Here is a 23,407-nt window from a genome sequence, read left to right on the forward strand (position 1 = left end):
AGAATAAATGTGTGCAATTTGTTACAGCAGCAATGGGGAATTAATACACCCTTCAGCACCTCTAAGGGGCCGTTTAGGCACTCTGAGGACACACGGAGCCCTCGCTTGCACTGCCTCTGCCTTCCCTCCTTCATTAGCAATGAGGAGGCCTTCAACCTATTGCTACAACGGTGTGCTGAGCATCACCCTTTAGCCAGAACCGAGGCAGGTGGTAGCATCACCTGTATTCCACCTGCCCCTTGACACCTACTCCTTCCCTTCTCCTCCGTGCTCTCTGTTGGGGGGAGGGGGGTGGTCTGCATGGACCACAGCAACAGGTTCTCTGACTTCCACTTGAATCTGACCAATAGGAGGTTCCAATAGGAGGCACCAGCAGGAGATGGGAAGGTGGGTAGAGAATGGTCAGGGCATGCCTTCCCCCAGCACCTCTCTCTGTGGGGCCACCGGGGTGGGCAGGGCCCTTCAACTAAAGACCGCAGCTCCTAAAGATGGCCTCTCCGCACACTCCTTTCTCCAGGTTCTTGTTGCCGCTCCTGCCTTTTGCCTTCTCAGGACTAAGGGCGGTAACAGCTCCCCTCCACCAGCAACCTCGAGCGCTTCACAGTCCCTTGCGATTTCCCCACATCACGCCCCTCCACCCAGTATTAAACTCGCACCCGCTGCCCAAGGTCAGTCAGTCATCGCTTCCTGCCAGGCTCCCAACTAATGCCACGTGATGCAAACGCGACCCAGACACGTTAAGTCACTTGTTCAGCTTGCGTCTGTCTCTCCAGCACCCTCGGCCAGAGGCTGCCAGCCTGGCCCCCGGGCTGTGGTCTACAGTGAGCCGAAGGACAGATTGCCGTTACTTATTTTTCTATTTGAATTCATTGCCAACAGTTAATGATGTGGAACTTTTTATGATAAACCCAGAGTTCCTGCTTCTCGTCAAAGATAAAATGGACCAGCACTGTTCTAAGTGCTTCTCTGTGTTAACTCACTGGATCTTCACCATCATCCCACACGGTAAGTGCTAGCACTAACTCAGTTGTCAATACGGGGAAACTGAGGCACAGCGGGAAAACTGCTTGTCTGAGGTTACTCGGCTCTGACCTAGCTTGGCGATCGGCACTGGTGAACCGAGCCCTTGGAGGTGGCACGGGCTCCCTGCTTGCCCAGGTCTGTGACAAACCTGCCTTCGGTCACCTGCCTGGCTCCTGGGGACTGGAGTTTGCAACCCCCTCCCTGAGCTCTTCTCTGTCTCCAGGGGAGGAAACCCTACGCCCTCTCCTGGGGCTCCTGGGACGGGCCTGGCTCCTTCCTGAGAGGCATATTCACCCGAGAGCAGGCTCAGCCACCGAGAGGGGCACTGGTTCCCCTCCTCAGTGCGCTCACTCTGACATGCTCTTCCCACAGCTCAGTTACAGGGCAGCCAGCGGTGCCACCCTGATCCTGTCTCTCCAGCCACACTGGGGATTGCTGATCGCATGCCTGGCTGGGGCCGGTGGGAGCCCGGGGCTCGCATCCCTGTGCCCATGAACACAGAGCCCTTGTTCTCCTGGCCCCCACCCTGCCCCGCTCACGTTGGACCCTTGCCTTGGTTTGCCCGCGTTGGGCCTCTAATTTTATCCTTCCTTGGGCACTGCCCCTGATCAGACCGCCAACGGGGAAAACAAGCCACGAAGAGGCACTTTCTAAAACATCTCTGAAATCAGAGCTGGCCCGGCCTCGTTCTCCCCGCCTGTCGCCTTCGCAATGGGCGGTTTGGCTGGGTTCTGTTTTCTCTCTCTCTCTCTCTCTCTCTCTCCCCCTCTCCCTCTGCTCTTCCTCCCGTTTCTGCCTCTGAGCATCCCGGGGGAGGAGAGTTCAGCTAAATGCCCTCATTGTGAGGGTAACTGAAGCATCTCAGACGCCTCCAGACGATTCCAGGAGGGCAGTGACGTTGGGGAAGGGGGCCGATAGCCCCTTATCGCACAGTGGCTCTCCCATCTGGCCCTGGGGTGGGCAGGGGAGGGCGTGGAGAGAATGAAAGAAACCACTAGAAAGAACTGGCTGGATCTCTGGGGAGGCCAACGCAATTTCTAGAAAAAAAGAAATGAAAAAAATGAGAAATGTTATCTGACCAAAGAGAGCAATTAATTGGCCATTAGGCTGTGGAGTAGGATTTCATCTTCAATACTCCCGGAGTTTGGAAAGAGAACTGGATTAGTCCCAGGGAGAACCACAATGGAGTCCCCAGTCACCAGGGGTCACTAAATATTTATGCGGTACCTTTGTGGGCAAGGCATTCTGGGAAATGCCTGGGAGGGCCACTTGGCTGGGGGCACCGGGGAGAATGAGGCCAAGATTCTAATCTTGACTTTGATTCTAACTGGCTATGGACCTTGGCAAGTCCCTTTCCCTCTGGGCATCAATTTCCCCCGATGGAAACTGAGAGGGTGGTTCCAAATGATCTTAGCTCACCCACCTTTGATCAAGAAACTCTAAAAAAAGAGTTCTGGAGATGAATGGCAATCATGGTAGCAGAAAATTACGAGTGTGTTTAATACTACCGAACCATAACACTTAAAAACGGTTAAGACGGCAACTTTTATGTTGTATGTATTTTACCAAGATAAAAAAATTTTGAGAAAAAATAAAGGTAAAAAGGTCTTAAAAAAGCTGATTTCGTGTCCACTGTACAAACAAGGTAGTGGAAAAATATGGCAGTTCCTGTCTTAAAGGAAGCCTTTTTAAAAACATTTTTTTTAAAAAAATTGATTTTAGAGAGAGGAAGGGAAGGAGAGAGAGAATGAAACATTAATGAGAGAGAGAAACATCGATCGGTTGCTTCCCACATGCACCCTGACTGGGGATCGAACTCACAAGCTGGGCATGTGCCCTGACCAGGAATCACACCTGCCACTCTTTGGTGCACAGGACGGCGCTCCAACCAACTGAGCCACACCGGCCAGGACTACAAATGTTTTAAAAAATAAATGAATGAACAAAGTTCATCATCAAAGAGTTAATAATCCAGAACCATTAACTACACTTCCAGAAGCCCCTGCAAGACCCCAACCGCAGACCACCCTGACTCGCGCTCCAAGGGCCTATCAAAACCATGGCGCTTGCCTCTCCAGTTAGGGCCTGGCTTCCAGAGCAGGGCCCCAGCCCACCCTTCCATCTGCAGAGAGAACAACTGTGGCCGTCCGTCCAATGACCTCATTGTTCGGGGCCTAGAGGCCAGCCCACTCTGGGCCTGGCACCCAGCTGCCCCCCTTTGGAGCCCCAGGTCTCCATTCTTCTCGGGGCCCAGCCTGTTATCTGACCCTCCATCCAGGACAGCTTATCTCCCGGCTTTCAGTCACCTGCACAACTAGAAACCCGAAAATGTTTCTCGGGTTTTATTTTTCTCTCTCTTTCTTATTTTCTTCTGGGGAAATCAAGCCTCCATCTTTATCACATTCTGAAAGGAGAAGCTAACCGTGTCCTCTGGCCGGGTGGCCGCAGTGCCCAGCCACAGCAGCTAGGGCTGTTTGTGCACCTGCACATATGCATCCCTAAGGAGGGCTTACAGAACAGAGGGGCCACAGCCCTGCTCTTTTAAGGTGAGAATAACTTGGCTTAAGACAGGATGGCCGAGAATGCTCTGTGCATAAGACTGAGTGATATGGTGCAGGTGGGGTCCCCACAAAGTTAAGTATCTGGGGGACACAGGGGATCCTTTCATGGGGCCCATGACCCATATACAAAAGAAAACACAAAACAAAATGTCCAGTTTGATGAATTACTGCACAATGAGCATGTGCCCATGTAACCACCTTCCAGGGCAAGGAACAGAACGTGGCCAGCTCCCCAGAGCGCCTTCTGTGCTCCTTCCCCGGCCGAGGTAACCGCCATCCTGACCACCAAGGCCATCCCTCCCTGTTTTTTTTTCTAACGCTCCCACCTAAGCGTGCACGCATCCCTAAACACTCTAGTGTGGCTTCTATTTTGAGCTTTTTGTAATTGACATTATATACAGCATAGGCTCTTTGGTGTCTGGCTTTTGTGCTCGGCATTTGCTTTCGCACGAGCCATCCTTTTGTGGCACGTGGCTGTAGCCTGTTCATTTTCCCTGCTGTGGGCTATTCCATGGCATGATGGAACCGCACAGCACTTGTCTGCTATACCACGATGGATATTTGGTACTCAGCTCCCCCACCTCAAAGTTTTTCACTATCATGACATATACATCTCCTTTCCATATCCTTTGAGTCTCTACCTCAAAGTGGAATAGTGTCGTGCTGCTTTAGTAAATATGGCCAGGTGGTTTTCCAAAACAGCTGTACTAATGCACACCCCTGCCAGCAGTGTATGAAGTTCTTCGAGCCTCCTTTTACATTTCGGTGAATAACCACATCTTTGTGCTGTATGCATGTGGCAGGCTTAGAGTATGAGCACAGGAAGGGTGCTAAATGGTCCCCCGGCCCCCTCAAATTGACAGGCTGGTAGAAGACACACAGGTGAGCGAAATCATCGCAATGGCGCTGCAATCACAACCCCTGAAGGAATGATGTGGAGCTTGGAGAGTTCATGGCAGGGAGATCTGACCTGGTGCAGGGAGCTCCAGAGGAATTCTCAGAAGCGATGCTTCACCCAAGACTAGAAGGAGCTTTACCAAGTAAAGGTGGAGAGGGAAGTGTTCTGAGCAGATACACAGCATGTGCAAAGGCCCTGAGGTGGAAGGAAGCAAGGTGAGTTTATGGAGCTGAGGCAAAAAGGCCCAGAGAGGTCAAGAAAGCCGCCTGAGTGACACAGCAAGTTAGTAGCAGACCTGGGTCTAGGACTTCACTGCTAAGGGGTCCTGGGCACTCATGGGTTTGTGTGGATGTGACTGATTCCCTTAGAAGATAGAGCCCTTCACAAGAGGCAGGACCTCTGGGGTCAGGTATGCTGGGGTTCAAACTTTGGCTCTGCCACGTCCTAGCTGTGTGACCTCGGCAAATCCCTTCACTACTCAGTCTATTTCCTCATCTGTAAGAAAAAGAAGACAGTGATCGTAAAACCACTACCCTCAGGGCCCACCTGAGCAGAAAAGGGGGCGGTGCTTGGAAAGGGCCTGGCACGAAGTGAGTGCTCAGTACCTATAAGGAGCCTAAGCATCAATCTCCCTCTCCCCAGGCTGCTGGGGTTGAAGTTTTATAGGAGCTTTGCTGAGTGCAAACTATGTGCCCAATACCTCCTTATAAGGCAGGAGCAATGAGGACCCCATGCTGCAAATGAGAATACTGAGGCTCAGAGAGGCAAAGTGACTTGCCCTTAGTCACACAGCAGCGAGTGGGAGAGCCAGGAGCAAACCCTCACGTGGAGGGATGGTGGCTGAATTACCTTCTCAGCCTTTGCAGAGCAAGTTTTATCCCAGGAAACCACGAGTGTGAAGCAGGAAATCAGAGAGAACATTAATAATCTCAGGCAGCGAAATGAACTGCTTTGAAGCAGCCGTTCTCGCTGAATCCCATCCACGGAGCCTGTTAAAAACGGTGCGGCTCAGAGTTAAAAGGTCTGCCCGTGGCCCTCCAAGGGGGTGCTGAAAGCACACAGCACATGACTCCCGTTTCTAGAACAATGGCCCGGGTGTCTCCGAGGTCATCCGCAACACGAGGTCTCTGCTGTTCAGACAGAACCGGCTCTGTGTCCCCCATGCTGGCAAGACCTGCCCTGACAACATGGTCCAAATCCAACTGAGCCACAGATAGGCTTGCTTGGTCTGCCCTGAGTTTTAAAATTGCTTGAATTGGTGGCCAACATTTACAATCAAGGGGACTTTGCAAAAAAATAAAAAATAAAAAAAGGACCAAAAAACTTGGAATGCGATTCTCTTGGAAAAAACAAGAGATATGGTCACCCTGGGCTTGCATTTTCTCAGAGCGACAGTGGGCTGGGGGTTGGAGCAGGATCCCCCCTTCTATACCCTAACAAGGCCCCTGGTCTCTGGTTCACTACTGCCCCTCTGCTCTGTCTCCCTTCTAGGGGACCCGTCTGGTTTTGCATTCCTCTCTGCATCCTCTGAGCCATCACAGCTTTTAGCTGGTGAAGTGACCCACGAGGTGGGGCTTATTAAGGGACAGTGGCTTTCAGCATCCGAAGCCGGAGGGGAAGGGGCAGGTCCAAGGCTCGCAGGCAACAGTGCGATGTCCAGGCCGAGTCTTCTGGTTGTGTCTCCCGTGGCCCTGAATACTTGCAGAGCCCCTGCCTGGCCTATATTATCACCACGCCAAGAATCGTCATTGCAGCAGTAATACCAGGTGGCACTCACTGAGGACATGGCATGCTGGGGTCGGGGCTAAGGACCTTGCATGCCTGAGCTCATTTCATCCTCATGACCACCCTCTGAGGTGAGGATGAGACAGCCTGCTGGTCTATTGCTTTAATCTGACCAGCATTCACTTCCCTCCTCTTCCGTTCTCTGGGTCCTGATTTTCCTTTGGGAATCCATCCCTCTCCCACTACTGGTCTTTGTGACTCAGGAAGCAGAAAAGGGCAATTCACACTCCCCCCTCCCCCCAACGAGGCTCCAGGGTTGGTCCCATGACCTCAATCTGGCCGAGCAACATAGAACATTTCCCTGGCTACGGTGATTGGTTCCAGGAGGCCCAGGATCTCAATTCCAGGACTGGATGGAACGGAACTTGCAGCTGGCACAATGCAGGCATGGAGCTGCTGATGGGCATTTGTGCCCAGGAGAAGAGACCCAGAGCCAATCTCAGAAGGAAGCCACAGAGAAAAGGAGAGCAAAAAAATTCAGAGGGAAGGAGGAAGAGAGAAAGAGAAAGCTGTAACACTGTCAAGCTCCTGGATCCAGCCAAGCCTGAAGCTGGACGCTACTTACATGAGCCAATATATTCCGTTCTATGCCTGACAATACGAGTATATTGATGTATTTAAGTTGGATTTTCTGTCTCCTAGAGCCAAAAGAATCCTGATGAATATAAATACTACCATTATTTCCATTTTACATGAGTAACTGGAGGCTAAGGAGACTGAGGTAAATTACCAAGGCCACGACAGTTGTGAATTGGTTGCACTTGGATTTGAGTGCTACCTAAAGCCAGTAGGTCAGAAATCCTGGTCTCTTATAGGCCTGTCCCTCTTCCTCTACCAGCTGAGAGTTGGGGAATTTTAGAAACAGCATATGTTCAGAGCCGCTGGTATATTGTGGTGTGGTGTGTTGGCGGGGGTGGGAGTGGGGGTGGGGGGTGAAGGGGGGCGCAGGAGGGGAGGGACCAGGAAGAGAGTAGAGGAGGCTGCATGGAGATGAAATATATAATTATTATTTAAATCAGTTCTGATGCCATAAGGAGAAAAATCAAAGCTTTCTGTGGCATTTCCCCAGTGCCATTTTTTTTTATCTTATCAAACATGGCTGGCATTTGTTTTACAAAAAAAACTCCTTCAATTAAAAAAAAATGTCTCTAATAAAAGTTAAAATAGCCCACAAGCCATCGGGTGACAATGGAAGGAAGACGGGCATTTCAGCAACTTAAAGCAGATTAAAAAACTAATTTGTTGATTCTCTTTTCGAAAGCTCACCTCTCCCTTGGAAGGCTGTGTGTTTTGCATAATGAGCCTGAAATCCTGAAATCGCTGATGCCTGCTCGGCTCCCTCTTTGTTGGGATTTCAATGGGCTCCCACCTCACGTGGGGGCGAGATTTCTTCTTGTTGCTCTGGCCAGGGTTTAATGGAATCAGTTCATTCCCTGTACTTAAAATCTTTATAAAGCTTTTCCTGCTGCTGGGAGGACAAAGAGCAGAATATTTATGGGGCCCACAAGGCCCTGAGATTTATCCGCTTTCATTGTGGACCAGTTCCTCCCCATCCCAAAGATCTAGTGTCCATGTCCTCGGTTCATGCCACTCGCCTTCCCACCCCAGGACCTTTGCACGTGCTATTTCCTCTGTTTTCCCATCCCTCTGCACCTGGTTAACCCTAATCATCCTTCAGAGTCCAGCTTACTTTTCCCTTTCTTGGGAAGCCTTCCTTTTAAATGCTCTAATGTGTGCCTCCCCTTTCTCCAGAGTCAGATACTTTCCTTCCTGACAGTTACTTTGAGTTGTAATTACGTGACACTTCCCAGAGTTCTCTCCAGACTGGTTTCTGCAGGTGAATTATGGAAGCAAATGTCATGAGCCAGAGGCCAAGCACAGACAGAAGGTTTGGTTTTCAGTAGTAGCTTTAGCTCCCGTGCAGCTGGCCTCATTTTACAGATGAGAACACTGAGGCCAGAGACTGAGCCATTGGCTGTTAAGTTGCTAACATTGGAACCCACTGTCTGATTGCAAAGAATGTTTATTTCTTGAGGGCCTGCCATGTGCCAGATACTCTTTCAGGTGGAGAAAGATGCCACTTACTCAACACTGTGAAAAATGAAGAAGAGTTCCAGGTAAGTGCATTTTCCAGACACCGAGGCATCACGCACAGAAATAGTTAACCATGGGATCAAAATATTTTATACAGTCAACTATTATTTGCCCTTTCCCCTGCCTACTCAGTGGGAATTAACTGTTTCTTGGGGCCATCACAGCAGCCAGCAACATTTTTGTTGCTCTATAACAGTGATGGCGAACCTGTGACATGCGTGTCAGAGGTAACACGCAAACTCATTTTTTTGGTTGATTTTTCTTTGTTAAATGGCATTTAAATATATAAAATAAATATCAAAAAATATAAGTCTTTGTTTTACTATGGTTGAAAATATCAAAAAATTTCTCTAAGTGACACGGCACCAGGGTTAAGTTAGGGTTTTTCAAAATGCTGACACACCGAGCTCAAAAGGTTCGCCATCACTGGTCTATAACATAGCACATTGATTGCATAATGGTATTCTTGCCTTATCGACGGTTTTACTTTCCACGATTTCAGTTATCTGTAGTCAACTGAGGCCCAAAAATATTAAATGGAAAATTCCAGAAAGAAACAATTCATATGTTTTAAACTGCACACCATTCTGAGTCACACGAGATCTCGCACCATCCTGCTCCATCCAGCATGCTCTATGTGCTCCCTGCCCGTGAGTAGCTTAGTAGCTGTCTGCATTCTCAGATCGACTGTCGAGGTGTCACAGTGCCTTTCTTTTACTTAATAATGCCCCCAAAGCACAAGGATGGTGATGCCGGCAATTCGGATATGCCAAAGAGAAGCCATAAAGGGTGTCCTTTAAGTGAAAAGTTCTCTATTTAATAAAGTAAGAAAAAAAATCCAATACTGAGGTTGCTGGGGTCTACAGTTAAGAATGCATCTTCTATCTGTGAAATTGCCTCATAAATAAGTTAAACTTGATTGCAGGAATGTATTACGGGGAAAAACAGATATTATAGGGTTCGGTCCTATCCGCGGTTTCAGGCATCCACTGGGGGTCCTGGGAAGCATCCCCTGCGGACAAGGCTACTGTTCACTATTCTCTGATTGGTGACCTTGTTCTATAACATTGAGATGAGCATAAGCTGAAGCTACTGAGAGGATGAGGTCATTTGACTCCTGCATTAAATCCCGCCCCCCTACTGGGATCCTTTCATTTCCACGTTTCTTCTTTTTATGACCTCTTCACCTGTGCCCTCGTTCTCTGGCTGCTGTCACTGGGCTTTCTCTACCATCCTACACATGTTAATTTGTCTAATTTGCTCCTTCTATAGGCTGTAAGGCGGGTAACCAGGTCGCTGAGCTTGTCAGGATGGTGTGGGAAGTTGAGAGTAAAGAGGCTCCGAGTGGAGAAATGTTGGCTCTTTTCTGATATGGACTCTGTGCCGATTCAATGGGATGACTTTCTTGTCCTGCTTCACAGAGAGTTGAGTTTCTAGGACAGCGGTTCTCAACCTGTGGGTCGTGACCCCTTTGGCGGTCGAACGACCCTTTCACAGGGGTCGCCTAAGACCATGCTGCATAGCAGATATTTACATGACGATTCATCGCAGCAGCAACATGACAGTGATGAAGTAGCAGCGAAAAGAATTTTATGGTTGGGTCACCACATGAGGAACTGTATGTAAAGGGCCAGAAGGTTGAGAACCACTGTTCTAGGACAAACGAGGACGTCTCTTCCCTTCTCTGGGCCTCCATCTCCCCATTGAAGAATTCTCCCAGCTCCCAAAGTCTCTGGAGCTGACCTCTGGAGGCCTGGCCTGTGGGTAGATGTGAGCCTGATCCAGGGTCACTGACTTGTGGACATTGACTTCTGACCTCCTCTCTTTTCACTAAGGCCCAGGACCCCAGCTGGGCTTTTTAGTTCAGAAGTCAGCACATTTTTCCTAGGAAGAGCCAGATAGTAAATATCTTAGGCTTTGCTGGCCACCTGGTCTCTGTCACAGCTTCACGACTCTGCAGTTGCAGCTGCAAAACAGCCACAGACAATCTGTAAACGAAAGGGTGTAGCTGTGTCCCAATAAAACTTTACTGACAAAGACAGGAAGGGGGCCGGATTTGGCCTGGGGGCCCGAGCTCGTCAAGCACTGCCCGAAAGCATTCCAAGCTGCGTCCAACCCTCCTCTGGGGCTAGGGCAACCAGCGTTCACCGGTTCCCACGGGACTCTCCTGGTTTGAGCACTAAAATGTGCGTTTGGGAAATCTGTCCGTTTCAGACAAAGCAGGATGGCTGGTCTCCCTGTCTGGGATCCCGTGGCCTCTGGTTTCTTCCATCTCGACGGTGCTCTGGCTGTGACATTCAACTGTCTCCTCCTCAAGAAGGAAAAGGAAGAGAAAGAATAGGAGGAAGGGCTCCTGTTTCCGATGTGCCGGGCACTGTGTGAAGGGCCCTGTCCACATGACCGCCTTTGATCCTCACAACAACCTGGCTGGGGTGCGGTGGCTGGAGATGGCCACAGGGAGGGGCGAGGCTGGGCTGGATCTCGGTCCAATCTGCCTCCAGAACCCAGGTTCTCCTGCTTCCCCTCTGGACTGTAAGCTCCTTGAAGACAGAAGTGAGGTCTCCCATCTCTGCATCTTCAGTGCCCACACAGAGTATGACACTTAGAAGATTCTGAGCAAATACTGTGTCAGCAAATACTGATGCGCAAGAATAAAAGAATGAATGAATGCGCAAATGCCCCCATACTTCCCCCCCCCCATACACACAAATAGGCACTTTCCACTTCTATGAAAGATTCATTCCTGCCAACCTAACCTCCAGGAGAGTGAAGGGGGAAATGCTGAATGGATGCTAGGATGTCAGTATGTCAAACGTGCCTGCTGGCATCGGGGAGGCAGTGTGATATCATGGTTAAAAACATGGTCTCTGACATTAGGTGATCTGGGTGCAAATCCCAAGTGTGCCTCTTCCAGGCTGTGGGACCCGTGTAAGCCAACTCCCTGCTCTGAGCCTCACAGATTGTAACAGAAGATTATAAAAGAAACTGTCTTGTAGACAAGAAACTGCCCGTTGTAATAGATAAGACATATATAAAGCCTCTGGCTTGGGGTATGGTATCTGGTAAACACTCCACAAACACCTATCATTATTATTACTATTGTATTATTACTGCTAATGTTGAGATGAGCAGAAAGCGAGGTAGGAATAGGACATCCATAGTGAGAAGTACAAGTATTCATTATGCAGTTCTGAGTGAGTACCAGGCGTCAAACAGGACAAGGAAACACAGACTGCTTGTAACTCATTGGTTAGCTACAACCACACTAATGCTGCGTAACAAACACCACCACACCCCAGCGACGTGTAGTGAGGCATTTATTTAGCTACCCAGATAGTGGCTGACCTAGGCTCTTCACTGAGGTGTGGGCTCAGGGAGGCTGGACATGAGTTCATTCTGGGGCCAGGCTGCGGGGGCAGTGGCCACCTTGGGGAAGCTCTTCTCCCAGTCATGGCAGAAACACGCAAGGCTCTGAGTCCTCGGCTAGGAACAAACATGCTGTCACTTCCGCCTCACCCGAATGGCCAAAGCTGGTCACGTGGCTGGACCCAAACAAAGGACCAGGAACATAAGCCCCGTCTGGCCCTTGAGTGGGAGGAATGACGATGTTGCGTGGCTGAGGGCATGGACACCGGGAGGAAGGAGGAATTAGAGCCTTTGAGGCATGCGCCCCGATAACCAAACAGCAGCCACACCCTGCCTCACCCTGCCTCACACTGCCTTGCCCGGCTTCCTCTTCAGCCCCTACCTCATCAGCTCTTGGTCAAAATCTGTAGGCCGTGGGGACCCTAGCCCCACCTTCCCAACATCTGGACCTGCTCCAGGGAGTCATTCATCTCGGGCAACTTATTTCCTCACTTGATTTGTTTATTTAAGGAAAACAAGTTGCTCCTAATTAGAAACACTGCTGTCGAGATGCGCGGCCCATGCCAGGCTGCCGACGTGCAGACCTTCTGCCTGAACTGGTACCTGCGCTCTTAACATCTGCGAGTTCGCTCAGCAGCACTCCTCAGGTGCAGGCTTCTGGCCACAGCGACTCGGGCTGCTGCAGGGGTTGAGGGAGCCGGGGGCAGGGGAATACACGGGCTTCGGAGCTAAGGCGCAGAGAAAACGAACACGCAACATCCCGGCGCGCTGCTCAGAGCCGGCACCGATCGCTGAGCCAACACTCGGAAGGTGCACAGCACGAGCACAGCTCAAACCTGAGGAGCAGGCGGAAGAGTCGTTGTAAAGGTTCGGAAATGTTTTCTGCTTAGAGTCTCAGTTGTGTTTACACCACACACACACACACACACACACACACACACACACACACCCCTTTATGCCCCTATAGGTACTCAGATCTGCAGAAACGCACATCTCGGAAACATACACATATACATGAGACATGCACAAAAGTGACATGGCCTGACAGACAAGCCAACATGCTCAGAAACACACAATGGACACCCAGAGACATGTGAGGAAGTACAGTGCAACAGCCAACATGCACATACACAGAAACATGCTCATACACAAAAGTTACACTGCAACACGCCCAAACACACTTTGAGACACACACAACATTCACATCCACACAGAGACACACTCAAATGTACACTGGAACCAACACACCCAGATACCAACACCAGGAAACACACACATACACATAGAGATACAACTGAGCATGCAATGCTACACACAGGCACAGACACTCAGCAACACGTGTGAGCACACAGATGCTCAAAAAGTGTACACTGAATACACATATGTGCATACCCACAGAAGCACATGTATACTCAGAGACGCAATCAAATGCACCCTCTAACACTCATAGATACACATGCCCTGAACATCATACATGCTCACAGAAACAATCACAGAGGTTATACCATGACCAACAGATGCACACACTTACACAGAGACAATCAAGTGTGCAGTGCTATACACACGTACGCACACAGAGACATGCACAATGTACACTGGAAACCATGTAGACAGATAAGCCTGTGAGTGCATACCACAGCTCACACTCACATAATCAGTGCACACACATGTACACTCACAAGTGCCCACATGGACATGTGCAGACAGCATGGACAGCTAGCAGAGCGTGCACCAGGCAGACCTGCACAGCTTCTCAAACACAAGTATTACCGCACAGACCCACACAGCACATGCATGCAGCTGTGTGGCCATGCACCTGCCCAGTCACAGAGACACATCCAACTCACATACAAACAACTGCTTAACACTCACAAGTGCACACGCACCCTGCACTTGTGCTGACTCACACAGGCACGCGTTCTCTTGTGGGCATGCACACACATAGGTACTCATCTACCCATGTTTATGCGATCTCCTAAATACACACTCATATTGACACTGTCCTCACATATGTTCACATACACTAAGGTTTTTATGTCAACCATACTCACAATGAGCAAATGTGCCCCAAACCTGCATGAGAATATACACATGTGTCTACACACACACTTACATCCTACTCCACCAGGAAAGCAAACTGTTGATTTTTTCAGGCAAGCCCACAGGCTGAGCTAGCCCACGGCGGCACTGCTGCTGCCCAGTCCCTACTGCATGCCCATGAACTCACTCGTCAGCAGAGATGAAGTCTGCCTTCCCACGGTGATTTCAGCCTGGACCCTGGGGAACCCTAGTTTGGGGAGGGACAGATGCCCCAAGCCTCAGAACCACTCAGCACGAAATAAGACTGACCAATCTTCTGCCTTCCCCCAACAATCTCAGCAACACCCCGTCCCCTGCCTACACACACACACACACACACACACACACACACACACACACACACACGGAAGGCACTTTCCCCAGCATGGCTGTTCCTACAGGGAACAGCAGCCTCACCAGCTCAGACAGCCTCAGCAGACAGTGCCTGACACCCAGACACACCTACTAACTTCTCTGCCCTGGGTCCCTACATAGCTTCAAAGTTGAAGCCATGGAGACAGCTTACCTCCACCTCCTGTTGTCATGGTGACACAGCAGCTGGATGCCTCAATTCCTCCCCAGATGGCCCTGGGTTCCCCACTAGGAGCTGCTGGTCCAGCCATGCTTTTATGAGGCAGCAGCGAAGGGGTGGGGACTGCAGGTGCCAGGTGATTGCAGAGGAAAGGGCCCTGCCCCCCAGCCAAGGATCACCTGGTGCGATAGGGCCAGCCCCTGGGGGGAAATAGCAGCTGGATGCCCACACACAGGACCTGAAAACAGGGCGCTCTGCTGCTGTGTGTGTGGAGCTCCACTCCAGTCTCCGCTCCATACACTGCTTACATGCACCATCTCAGTTAGTCTTCCCAACAGCCTTCTGGAGCCGGAACTATGAGCTCCCCATTTACAGTGGAGGGAGTGAGGTTTGGAGGGTGGAATGTTGGTTAAACACAGAGGTGTCCAAGTCCCAAGCCTCTTAAATTATACCAACTCTTGGGATTTTGAAAATCTCATTTGTGATAATTGCTCAGGGTCATAGAGTGCCTGAACTGGGACTTCTGAGGATACATGAGATCTTTTCCTTTTACAGAAGCAGCGACAGGGGCCCAGAGAGGTCTAGCGATTTTCTCAAAGTCACACAGCAATTGAGGGCAGACTTGAAACTGAACCAGAGATGGAGTTCCTGACCCAGAGATGGGGTTCCCCCAGGACATCAAGAACCGGTCTCCGACGCCTTGGAGGAATACCCGGGTCTCAGCAGCCTAGGGAAGCAACTCCTAGGCTGGCCCCAGGTCAGAACCCCAAGCAACGGCAAGAGGTCCTCAGACTCCCACCTCACGCCTCAAACACTTTCCAAGAACCACGCGGCAATGCTATTCCCCAAAGACAGCCTCCCAGCCCCAGCAGGCGATTGCAGGAATATGTCCCACCTTCTGGTCATGGCCAGAAGCGCGTCCACTGCCTGCCTCACTGACCAAACAGTCCATCGAGAGGACCCCAGCCCTAGGCTGGAACCTCAGTGAGGCAGCACAATGCCTTCTAGAGGTCTGTGACCGCAAGGGTGGCTCCAAAATGATCCTTGGAGACTAGGTGGCCTCTTTGAATCATGCTTTTCATTAGGAGGAAAAATAATCTGGCCCAACTCATGAGCTATGTGCTGGCCTCAGCACAGCCTTTAGGGACATGGAGCGTGGGGGGACCACCCACATCCTCAGAGCTGGGGATAAGCATGCCAGGAGTCCTTAGACAACTGTCCATTCCAGCTCCTTTTTTTTTTTTTTTTTTTTTTTTTTGCAAAAAAGTTTGCACCTCCCCAAGCTCCAATCTGAATGGTCTCATTGAATGGCCCAGGAAACTTGCCCCAAATCTTTTGCTCATCTAAGGAGCTGCAAGGAACGGAAGGTGATCCCCGCCTCTCCTAGTGGCTCTGCCAAGGAGGTGAGTCCTCTCCTGGGATGACACTCGGGGCTTGGAGGGAGGTGATCTGACTGAACTGAAGGGATCCCCCTGCCCTTCAGTTCCCTCTCCCTCTCCTTACACACACACACACACACACACACACACACACACACACACACACACACACCAGAATGGACACAGGCAAGCCTGCAAAGCCCTGGACACAAAGCCCATCACCGGGGCAGCCTGGACGCTGGCTCAGATAACAAGGAGCCTCCTCCACCAGAGTATCATCCCCAACGAATACCTTTAAAGCCACCTGGAAAATATGACCAGTGCTTCCTCCCTCAGAACTCGGAACTGCCCAAGAAGGAGGTGGGTGACTCACGAATCAAATGAAAAGGGCCCGCTGCCTTCCTCCTGGCCCAGCTCAGCAGGAGAAGCCCTTGAGTGCCTGCCTTTGGGGACCCGCAGTATGTCCAGGGAAAGGCTGCCTGGCTGAGCCAGAATGTCCCACCCTCTGCCAGAGGAGGGAAAGTTTGTCATTTACCCGGAGCTGGGCTGTCACCGCTCTGGGTTCTTTACTCACCTGGCTCTGGGCGCTGAACCTCCAGCCTGCGGAGAAGCGGCTGAAACTGGAAGCTGGATCATTTCGCAGAGGCTCCCCACCCTCTTACCCTCTTCGGGGGCCCTCAGCCCTTACCTGCGGGGGTGTCAGCCACTTGCAAACTCTGCCAGCGGAGCCCAGCAGGCGCCTGGGGTCTCTCTCGGAGACTCCCGCGTCCCGCTTGGCGTGCCCGCTCTGTGGGCGCCTTCCCAGCTGCCAGCTGCTGCAGTGGCATCAAGGAGAGCGGAGTCCAGATCTCCTTCCTCGCGGCCAAGGCTCCTCCAGCCGGGCCCGGGGCTCTTTCTCCGGGGCTGGTGCAAGGGGCATCCTCCGCCTCCAGCGGGAAAGTGAAGTGTGCGTCCTGGCTTGCAGCAGTGGCGACAGCGGTGGCCAGGGACCAGGAGGGGTGGCGACGCCAGCCGGCGAGCTGGGGACGCGGGCGGAGGCGAGAGGAAGTGAAAGCCCGGCTCCTGCGAGCCTGGCGCTCAGGCGGGCGGCACTGCGGGGACCCCGCGCCACCGCGAGGCCCCGCGCACACGCCCGTCCCAGGGATGCCCAGGCCCCGGGCGCGCGGGGCGCGGGGATCGGCTGGCGCTGGACGTGAGATCCAGCCGCCTCGCTCCTCACTGGCTGCCTCCTTCCAGCCTTGTTCCTCGCTTCCCCGCTCGCCCCGGACTTCACGTCTCCAGCCCCGGCTCCCAGCGCCACTGCCTCCGCGCCAGCAGCGCCTCAGCCCGGCGCGCTCCTCACACGGAGCCACAGCACTGCCTACCGCTTAACTCCTTGCATGCCACCTGGCCCTCCCGCCGCCTCCCGGGTAGCTGGGCAGAGCCAGGGCCAGTCCTGCTGGGGAGCTCGGGCAAGGGCCGCCTCCTCCGAGCCTCGGTTTTACTCTTCTGGAAAATGGGCTGCAGAAACCCATGTCGTAGGGTCATTTGGAAAATTCACCGCAACTATTATGCCAAATACCAAGATGCCTGGCACTGAGTAAGCACTCAATACAGGCAGAGTATTCACTGCTGCAGCTGTTGCTGTTCAAGAAGCTTAACTGGGTGGCTCACAAATAGTAAACATCCCGATAAAGGGAAGTTTGGTTTCTGGGCTTTAGTTTGTTGTTTTAACAGGCAGTAGGGTTAAGCTGTGTGGCCTCTGGCTGGTCACTTACCTTCTCTGAGCCGGTTTCAGAAGACCCCTTCCGAGTTCTGTGACTTTGGGTATGTTTCAGCATCCCCTCTGGGCCTCTGTCTTTTCATCTGTAAAGTGGGAACAATAATGATAGACACGCTCACCCGCAAAGGACCCACAGCAAATCTCTGGGGAAGGAGCCTGTGACAAGATCCACCACTGACTGACAGCCTCCTCAGTGCCACACACCGAGTTACGTAGTTTTAAACACTTGATCTTATTACGTCATCTAAACAACCCAGGGGGAAGTTCCATTTCTCAGATGGGAGAACTGAGGCCCAGAGAGGTTAAGAGGCTCATCCTCAGTTGGCACAGCTAGAAAGGAGCAGAGCCGGGATTTGAACCCTGGGCTTTCTGACTCCAAACCAGTCCCTGTTAAGCTTGGGCTCAAGGAGAGGTTCTAAGGTGGCCATGGGCAGACTAGTCTTTGTGGGGACTAGCCACAAGAATCGGTATCTGCACTTATTTTATTAAAGCACATTGTTTTTCCAACTAATTCTCTACTGTAAGATCATTCCAAAAATGCTGAAAAGTATGAAGGAAAACAAGTAAAGCCAATTCCCACCACCCAGAGATAATGGTTATTAACATCTTCATGTATCTCCTCCCGGTGTTGTTTTTTTTTTTTACACCTCCATGTAAAAGCTGCTGACACAAAGAGAATCTCCCTAATCCCCCCTAGGAATGGGAGTTGGGCTCCCCACTAAGTAAAAGAGCCCCAGGATTGCAATGAAGCAGATGAGGCTCAGCTGCTAGGCAAGGTCCTTGGGCTGGTCACTTGTGCCTTCGGGCCTATGTTTCATCATCTATGAAAGGATGAATAATGTCTTTCCTGCCTGCTTGATAGGGCTGTTGGGAAAATGATAGATTAGAAAACACCTTGAGAGTGGCAAAAGCTGTAAAAAAAACATAATGGTGATGTTATAATCATCACTCTCATCATCATAAAAACATGAAAGATCAGAGCATTACGGCATCGTGTCGTGGTTTGTTTTTCCTACCGTATGGATGTCCAATGGAACCGTCACAATTTACTGACAGAACTGTCTTTCCCCCACTGCTCTCATAAAGCATACGCCCCCGTGTGCGGAGGGGCCAGGTCAGGGCTCTCCATTCAGTTCCATTGGTCAAACTGGTTATCTTTGTGCTATATATTTGGTTATCTTTATCATATGGTCTCAATTGCTACAGTTTTATAATAGTCTTGATATCAATTAAATGTATTCTTTCTCTTTCCCCCTGGAAAATTATTCTTGGCCTTTTGTATTAGCATATACATTTTAGCATATACAGTGTAGCATATACAATTGATCAAGTCCTTTATTCAACAACAACAAAAGACCTATTAGGTTTGGATTGGGATGGGACAGAGTCTACAGGTCAATTTGAGGATACTTGCCATCTTTCTAATATTGAGTTTTTTCCATCCCCCTACCTCACACCATACACACAAATTGACCTTGGTTGGGTTGCATATCCATAAAGAAAAACACTGATATATTTCATTACATTAAAACCAGAAGACCCTCTCTTTATTAAAAGACACCATTAAAAAGAGAGTGAAGTCAAACCATAGAAAACAGATGCAGTGTTTTCAACACATATAACAAAATAGGGGCTCCAGTCCAGAATTCTCTCTCACATCATTGTTTCTCTCTCCCATTTTCCCTTCCTCCCTATCCTCAGGTGAGGATTAAAAAGAAAAATTCTGGTAGAAGAAGGGATTTATTACGGTACATAAATGTAGTAGAAAGTGTTCTGTAGCAGATTTTAATGGCAGGAAAGTGAAAGAATCTAAATGTCCATCAACAATGGAATAGATGGATCAATTCGAATATATCCTTAAAGGGGAACACTAGGCAGCAGTGAAAATTAATGAACTAGAACTCTATCATGGTGGAGAAAGCTCAAAATTATAGTGTTGAGTTGTGGAAAATAGTTAGCAGCGAAAAAGACATATACGGAACAGTACCACTGAATAAAATTCAAAAACCGGAAAAACAACTCAGTATATTTTTATGAGTACATACATGTATGGTAAAAATATAGAAACATATGTGGGAATGATGAACACCAAATTCAAGAGAGAGGTTACCACTTCTGGGTGAGGGGGCGGAGCAGAGAGGAGTCCTGAGAGTTTTAACTTGTGTTTTAATGTTTCATCTCTAAGGCAATTTGGTGGATACGTAGAAGTTCTGTTCTCTGCATTTTTTTGTATGCCTGAAATATACCATTAAAGGAAAAAAACAACTGAGGCAGCAGTTGAGAGTGAAGGCTAGGGTGGCCCTGGCCTTATTCTTACCCCTGTTCTGACATTTGCTGGGTGTCTTTAAGTAAGGGATTTAACCTCTCTGGGCTCCAGTTTTCTCATCATTACAATGGGGCTAATAAATCTTGGAAGAATGAAATGAAACAATTTGCATGAATTATTTAAAGCAATGTAATCACTCAACAAACGATAGCTATTCTTCTCATAATTAATCATTGACAGCAGTCAGTTTCAAATTATTTGAGAACTGGAAACATCTAAAAAGATCCCCCATTTCTAACCTTCTTTACAGATGAAACCCCTGAGGCTGGAGAGCTTGAATAAATGGTGTGAGGTCCTGTTGTGGGTAAAGGCAGAACTGAAGATCTGAGGTGTGGAGGGACCCCAGTGGGGAAGGCTACGCCTCTGCTGTGGAGCTCTTCCCACAAAACCTACTTCCAGGGGCCAATGATGGTCATATGGGGAACATGCTAAGGTTGAGACACAGATCCCAGAGGCAGCAGGGCACCCCTAATGTGGTTGCGCCCTTTATATCTCAACCCTAAAGTATATTTATATCATCACGAAAGAGATCGAGAATAATAAGCCCACCCATTTCTAATTTATATGTTTAAAGTAAAAAGTCTGACGCCTGATACAAACATGCAGCTGTGATCACAAAAACACGCATGGTAAAATCAATGAAATATATATAAAAAAATGTTTAAAAAAACAAACAAAAAAAAACACGCATGGTGGTTAGAATGCATTACTTGTAATAGCCCCAAACTGGGGACAATTCAAATGTCCATCAATGGAAGAATGGACGGTGTTGCATTCAACAGAATACTACCCAGCAATGGGAAGGAAAGAACTACTGCCTCTTGGGTAAATGTCACAAACATAATGTGAACAAAAGAAGCCAGCCCTAAAGATGCTGTCTGCTGCCGCTTATATAAAGTCCCATAACTGAGAAACTAGCCAGGCTGCTAGAAGTCAGCACCGTGGTTCTGCCTCGGGGGAGTGTGTGTGTGTGTGTGGGGGGAGGTTTTGCTAGAAGGGCCTTGGGGCTAATAGTGTTCCTTTCGTAGACCTGGGTGCTGGTGACTGGGGTGTTCTCTGTGAAAATGCGTGAGCTGCCCACTTCTTATTTGTACTCTCAGGGACATGTATTGCACTTCAATTAAAATGTTTTAATGTGAAAATTAGCCAGCTCCAGTCATTTTAACCTTTACTAGTTACCGATGCCTATGGACCGTCATGAATCAAGCCATGTAAGAAAGAGGGTGAATGTAGGCCTCTAAATCAGCATCCTCTCCTAAGCCTTGACCTTGAACATACCTGCTGAAACCAGTTTTCATTTCAGGCTCACTGAAAGGGGGATTGTCTGCCCAGGACCCGGCCAGATGCAGATAAGGGCCATTACTCAGGACATCTGATCCAGAGAGGCGGGCAAACCATCCGACTTATCTGATTTGGCAGCTGCCCAGGATCAAATGACCCAGATAATGGTCAGTCTGCCATGGTGACACCACACATCCCCGCCAAAACACCCAGGAGGTGGACCCTTCCCCTGGGGCCATATTTGTGGGCAGAGAGGAGAGAGGCCCATGCCAGCCTTGTCCGGTCTAATTTCTGCAAGAGGAGCTGGAGGAGCTCATTCAGAGTCTGCAGAGGCCACTGAAAAGTAAGACATCTCCAGGCAGGCTGCTCCTAGCTCTGCACTAAGGCTCCCTCTCCCACGGCCTCCGAAGGACACAGCTGAGCCATTAAGCATGCATTTCTTTTACTTTTATTGATTTCAGAGAGGAAGGGAGAGGGAGAGAGAGATAGAAACATCAATGAGAACCATTGATTGACTGCCTCCTGCATGCCCCCTACTGGGGATCAAGCCCACAACCTGAGTATGTGCCCTGACCAGGAATCAAACTGTGACCTCCTGGTTCATAGGTTTACGCTAACCCCTGAGCCACACCAGCCAGGCAAGCATGCATCTCTTTTAGTATATGTGCTGCCGAAGCGAGCACTACATGCATCTCTTTTAATCTGACAATTCTAGGAAGGAGATAAAATCCTTATTATTGTTATTCCCATGTTGCAGGGGATAAAACTGAGACACAGAAGGGTTAAATGAGTCATGTAAGTGTGAACACCAGAAAGGAGCAGACTCTGCCCGGCTGGAGTGGCTCAGTAGTTGAGCATCAACCCAGGAACCAAGAGGTCACCAGTTCGATTCCCGGTCAGGACACATGACCAGGTTGCAGGTTTGATCCCCAGTAGGGGGTATGTGGGAAGCAGCCAATGGATGATGTTTCTCTCTCATGGATGTTTCTATCTCTCTGTCCTTCTCCCTTCCTCTCTCTCTAAAAATCAATAAAAACTTATTTTTAAAATAAAGACAGAAAGAAGCAGACTCATTTACTTTTGAACTTACTCTTTTTCTATCATGCCCTCTCCCACCATCCCATCCTCCAGGAACACTGTTCCCATCTGAGACCCCAGCTACTCACCCATCATGACTCCGCGCAACCCTCATTTCCACGGCATGCCCAATGAGTTCGGGGCCTCTGCAAAGCAGGCACCGAGATGGAATTAGAAGTGCGTGGACTCACTGGAGGAAACCCCTGTGAAGGTTAAAGAGAGAGGGAGCAGGATTGAGTAGGCAGAGCCTTCCGACTGGGGTGCGGGCCTAAAGCCTGGGAAAGGAGAAAGAGAAGGAAGAAGACTGGGCAGGAAGAGCCTCAGGCTACAGCACAGCTCTGAGAAAGACCAGTCCCCCAGGGGCCCCAGAGTAGAGACTGTCCATTGGTGGAGTCCCAGCTTGGACAGGGATGGCTCAGGCTGCTAATCTTTAGTAGGTCATGGGTCAGTCAGCATGGATCGGTCAACATGGATCGGTCAGCATGGATCGGTCAGCATGGATCAGTCAGAAGGCAGAGTGAGCATCAGTTGATCTGGTACATTGGTTGTGAGCAGGGGAGCAGGGTCTCTTAAGAGCGGCCATTAGAACTATTATCGCATGGTTATCTTCCCCTCTGGACTGCAAGCTGCACAAGGGCAGGAATCAGCCCGTGCAGACAGCAGGTCTGGAATGTAGTGGATGCTCAACCATATTGGTGGTCTAACAAACTCCCCTGGCCAAGCTCCTCAGAGTTCACTGACTGCCATACATTTCCTGAGGCTGCTCCCTGCAGTGTATTTTAGCGACAAGAGGGTGGGGGGTAATTAGCTCTTCTGATCTGTGTGACCTTAGGCAAGTCATCTCACCTCTTTGAGCGTTTGTTACTCATCTGTAGAATAGGGACAATAACTACCAATTAGATACTATGTCTGTTTTAAAGATCAAGTGAGATACTGCTATCACAGTACTTTATCATTATTACTAGAGGCCCGGTACACGAATTCTTGCACAGGTGGAATCTGACTGGCCCGCCCTGATGGGGGCTGAATGGGTTGGCAAGGGGGAGGGGCCACGGGAGGTTGGCCAGCCAGCCCCACCCCCAATCCAGGTAGGGAGGGGGACAATCTGGGGCAGGGCCGGCCAGGGGGAGGGGTTGTGGGAGGTTGGGGGGCGGCCAACTGGGGCCCGATTGGGCTGGTTGGTTGGCTGCTGCAGTACATGTTATAGCAACTGGTCATTCCCATCATTCCGTCGTTCAGGTCAC

General features: G+C 50.0%; 1 protein-coding gene across 5 annotated transcripts in view; it reads right to left on the reverse strand.

Annotated features, from left to right (window-relative positions):
• Nucleotides 1-16,541, reverse strand: part of WSCD2 (WSC domain containing 2) — a 69,154-nt gene extending 52,613 nt beyond the window's left edge. For 2 of the 5 annotated variants that reach the window (XM_059676999.1, XM_059677004.1), the window contains exon 1: nucleotides 16,406-16,541. The gene's annotated coding sequence lies outside the window, so the exon portion shown is untranslated. Of the gene's footprint in view, nucleotides 1-14,332; nucleotides 14,354-16,291; nucleotides 16,313-16,405 lie in introns of those variants that run through there. The other 3 variants (XM_059677000.1, XM_059677003.1, XM_059677001.1) reach the window with 3 other exon arrangements.
• Nucleotides 16,542-23,407: the final 6,866 nt, after the last annotated feature.

This window comes from Myotis daubentonii, chromosome 19 (assembly GCF_963259705.1).
Source record: "Myotis daubentonii chromosome 19, mMyoDau2.1, whole genome shotgun sequence".
In the NCBI taxonomy this organism is placed as follows: domain Eukaryota; kingdom Metazoa; phylum Chordata; class Mammalia; order Chiroptera; family Vespertilionidae; genus Myotis; species Myotis daubentonii.